We start from the raw sequence: 5000 nt of genomic DNA, 5'->3' as shown, positions 1-5000 counted from the left end.
AGAGAGAGAGAGTTAGAACCACAGGCCACCAGTCTGTTCCCAGTATAATCCACCATCCTCCATCTCGCTTAATTTGCTGTATTTGCTGTTAGTCTTTCATACATACAGACACACTTCATCACTATCATCAGAATGATAATGAAACACTTAATATACAGAGTTTCATCTCCAACCTGCTGCAGCAGCTGAGTCTCATGATGGAGGAACATGTAGAACTGTGTGTTAGTTAATAAAGTGTAAATCTGTAGAACTGTGTGTTAGTTAATAAAGTGTAAATCTGTAGAACTGTGTGTTAGTTAATAAAGTGTAAATCTGTAGAACTGTGTGTTAGTTAATAAAGTGTAAATCTGTATGAAGCAGCTAGAAGCAGAGAGCAGCTGAGTCAGCTTGTTGTGGTGTGGCTGTAGATCCATTCAGTAACGTTCTCAGTAAAAGTGAATAGTGTGATAAGGTGGATTTGGTTACTGTGACACAGTAAACTGTCTTGTCTTTAGCCCTAGTCTCTACTCCAAAACACTCTGAGTTGTAGCTTGAGAAGAGTCAGCTCAGTTAACCTGAACAAACTGTTAGCTAGCTAACTAGCCGGCAAACACACTGATGTTAATGTGAACACGCTAACGCTAGCTGCTACTAGATACGTTAGCTAGTGTGCTAATCAGATGTGTTAACAAGACAGTGATGTTAGCTGACCAGATGCTATGGTTAGCTAGCTAACAGCAGGCTCATTTAGCAAAGACACGGATGCTAATGTTACAACAGTCTCACAAAACTTAATGACACAAACATGAACTCTGAAACTCAGATCACAAACTAATGGCGACCTTACACCAAACGACTTTTCAAGCGATTTCAGTCGCAGACAAATTTCCAATGTCGGAATAAAATCATGAGAGTTTTGCTAGAGTTGTGGCGCGCTCCCGTCATCTCGATCGTTTGGTGTGAGGGGGTCAGAAAACTCAGTCCGAGCTGTCTTAAGTCCGTCTTTTTCTCGTCTTGACCTTCCGATAAAATCAAACATGTTTAATATTATCAGAAGTCTTTAGTCTCGGCTCATGCAAATAGTGTTGTCAGACTTTAGTCTTTTAAAAGTCTTCTAGTGTATGGTAGGCATAAGTAAAGATGAACTTTCTTCACCAGGAAAGTATCAGGCTCTGTGACAATATCAGAACTGAACACGCCATTTTCATGTGTTTGTCACATGAAAAGATTAGCTAACGGTTAGCAGCTAAACCTGAGGTGGACGTTGTTCACCGTTAAATAAGAAAAACTTTATGAATATTAAAACTTCATTCCCAGTAGAAAACTAAACCTTAACCCAGCAGGCTCATTTAGCAAAGCAATAGCCTGAACACACATATACTACACACACACACACACACACACACACACACACACAACTTTACGCACACACACACACACACACAGTAGAAACACACTACGCACAGTCGCTGTTCTTTCCAAAATCCAAAGGATGAGTAGCTTCAAAAACTATTATTTACAAGAAGCCAGTGAGTCTCTCTCTCTCACACACACACACACACACACACACACACACACTCAGCCCTGTCAGCGGTGAGTATGAGAGATTAGCAGTGTGTGTGAGATAGAGAGAGATAGAGTTATTGATCTGTTTCCGTCTGTCTTCTCACTGACGGTCTAATAAAGCTTCAGCTCCGCTCCGCACTGAACTAACAACATGAGACACACTGAGACCCAGACCCAGACCCAGACCCAGACCCAGACCCAGACTGAGACCCAGACCCAGACCCAGACTGAGACCCAGACCCAGACTGAGACCCAGACCCAGACTGAGACCCAGACCCAGACCCAGACTGAGACCCAGACTGAGACCCAGACTGAGACCCAGACCCAGACCCAGACTGAGACCCAGACCCAGACCCAGACCCCGACTGAGACCCCGACTGAGACCCAGACTGAGACCCAGACCCAGACCCAGACTGAGACCCAGACCCAGACCCAGACCCAGACCCAGACCCAGACTGAGACCCAGACTGAGACCCAGACCCAGACCCAGACTGAGACCCAGACCCAGACCCAGACCCAGACTGAGACCCAGACCCAGACCCAGACCCAGACTGAGACCCAGACCCAGACCCAGACTGAGACCCAGACGCAGACTGAGACCCAGACCCAGACCCAGACTGAGACCCAGACCCAGACTGAGACCCAGACCCAGACTGAGACCCAGACCCAGACCCAGACTGAGACCCAGACTGAGACCCAGACTGAGACCCAGACCCAGACCCAGACTGAGACCCAGACCCAGACCCAGACCCAGACCCAGACCCAGACTGAGACCCAGACTGAGACCCAGACCCAGACCCAGACTGAGACCCAGACCCAGACCCAGACCCAGACTGAGACCCAGACCCAGACCCAGACCCAGACTGAGACCCAGACCCAGACCCAGACTGAGACCCAGACGCAGACTGAGACCCAGACCCAGACCCAGACTGAGACCCAGACCCAGACTGAGACCCAGACCCAGACCCAGACTGAGACCCAGACCCAGACCCAGACCCAGACTGAGACCCAGACCCAGACCCAGACTGAGACCCAGACTGAGACCCAGACTGAGACCCAGACCCAGACCCAGACTGAGACTCAGACTGAGACCCAGACTGAGACTCAGACTGAGACTCAGACTGAGACCCAGACTGAGACCCAGACTGAGACCCAGACTGAGACTCAGACTGAGACTGAGACCCAGACCGAGACTGAGACCCAGACTGAGACCCAGACTGAGACTCAGACTGAGACTGAGACCCAGACTGAGACCCAGACTGAGACCCAGACTGAGACTCAGACTGAGACCCAGACTGAGACTGAGACCCAGACCGAGACTGAGACCCAGACTGAGACTCAGACTGAGACTGAAACCCAGACTGAGACCCAGACTGAGACTCAGACTGAGACTGAGACCCAGACTGAGACCCAGACCCAGACCCAGACCGAGACCGAGACCGAGACAATACCGATACCGATACCAATATTGATACGATACGATACAGATACCAATATTTCTGGACTGAAGCTGCTCATCATTTACACTGGAGACTTTTTGAAATGTCTGTCACTTTAAGAGAGATGATTTGTGGGATAGGAAAAAAGAACATATTTCTACTAAACAAAGTTATTATCATGTGTAATTTTTTAGATTTCTCTCATTTTTTTTGCTTTTTGGGGAGGAGCGGGGAAGAGCAGGGAGGAGAGAGGAGGAGAGGGGAGGAGCGAGGAGGAGAGGGGAGGAGAGGGGAGGAGAGGGGAGGAGAGGGGAGGAGCGAGGGGGAGCGAGGAGGAGAGGGGAGGAGCGAGGAGGAGAGAGGAGGAGAGGGGAGGAGCGAGGAGGAGAGAGGAGGAGAGGGGAGGAGCGAGGAGGAGCGAGGAGGAGAGAGGAGGAGAGGGGAGGAGCGAGGAGGAGAGAGGAGGAGAGAGGAGGAGCGAGGAGGAGAGGGGAGGAGCGAGGAGGAGAGGGGAGGAGAGGGGAGGAGCGAGGGGGAGCGATGAGGAGTGAGGAGGAGAGGGGAGGAGCGAGGAGGAGAGGGGAGGAGCGAGGAGGAGCGAGGAGGAGCGAGGAGGAGAGGGGAGGAGAGGGGAGGAGCGAGGAGGAGCGAGGGGGAGCGAGGAGGAGAGGGGAGGAGCGAGGAGGAGAGGGGAGGAGCGAGGAGGAGCGAGGGGGAGCGATGAGGAGTGAGGAGGAGAGGGGAGGAGCGAGGAGGAGAGAGGAGGAGAGAGGAGGAGCGAGGAGGAGAGGGGAGGAGCGAGGAGGAGCGAGGGGGAGCGATGAGGAGTGAGGAGGAGAGGGGAGGAGCGAGGAGGAGCGAGGAGGAGCGAGGAGGAGAGGGGAGGAGCGAGGGGGAGCGAGGAGGAGAGGGGAGGAGCGAGGAGGAGAGGGGAGGAGCGAGGAGGAGCGAGGGGGAGCGAGGAGGAGAGGGGAGGAGCGAGGAGGAGCGAGGGGGAGCGAGGAGGAGAGGGGAGGAGCGAGGAGGAGCGAGGGGGAGCGAGGAGGAGAGGGGAGGAGCGAGGAGGAGAGGGGAGGAGCGAGGAGGAGCGAGGGGGAGCGAGGAGGAGAGGGGAGGAGCGAGGAGGAGCGAGGGGGAGCGAGGAGGAGAGGGGAGGAGCGAGGAGGAGAGGGGAGGAGCGAGGAGGAGAGGGGAGGAGCGAGGAGGAGCGAGGGGGAGCGATGAGGAGTGAGGAGGAGAGGGGAGGAGCGAGGAGGAGAGGGGAGGAGCGAGGAGGAGCGAGGGGGAGCGAGGAGGAGAGGGGAGGAGCGAGGAGGAGCGAGGGGGAGCGAGGAGGAGAGGGGAGGAGCGAGGAGGAGAGGGGAGGAGCGAGGAGGAGAGGGGAGGAGCGAGGAGGAGCGAGGGGGAGCGATGAGGAGTGAGGAGGAGAGGGGAGGAGCGAGGAGGAGAGGGGAGGAGCGAGGAGGAGAGGGGAGGAGCGAGGAGGAGAGGGGAGGAGCGAGGAGGAGAGGGGAGGAGCGAGGAGGAGGCATCACTTCGTTTTAAAGGGTCAAAAGGTTTGAGAACCGCTGCTTTAAGCGAGAACGATGCTGCCAAAGGCACAAGATGTGTGCAGATTTCACTGGATTCAGTTCAGATGCAACAGAAACAGCAGTTCTCTGTGCCATGCGCTCTTACTTCCTGATTACTGGTCACATGACAGGTGAGAGGTGATTTCTTGTTACTACCTTCCTGAGATTCTTAAAGTGACCGCGACGTAATACAGAAACACCTGAAAATGATTTAGAAGAACTGTAAACAAGACTTCTAGCTTATATTAACTTAACAATTGTTACACACACACACACACACCCCAACCACCAAAACACACCTCACATATGAGTTTAAAGGAAAAGAAAATGTTCCCTAATATCAACTATTACAAATAACTGATGATGTCGCATAAAATGTTTTTCCTCTATGATCACAGATCTTTAGCTGCCAAATCATTTTCATCACAGTAATCTCTGCTGAGTT

Source organism: Centroberyx gerrardi, chromosome 14 (genome assembly GCF_048128805.1).
Source record: "Centroberyx gerrardi isolate f3 chromosome 14, fCenGer3.hap1.cur.20231027, whole genome shotgun sequence".
Classification (NCBI taxonomy): domain Eukaryota; kingdom Metazoa; phylum Chordata; class Actinopteri; order Beryciformes; family Berycidae; genus Centroberyx; species Centroberyx gerrardi.
Note: the sequence above shows the minus strand (reverse complement) of the source record.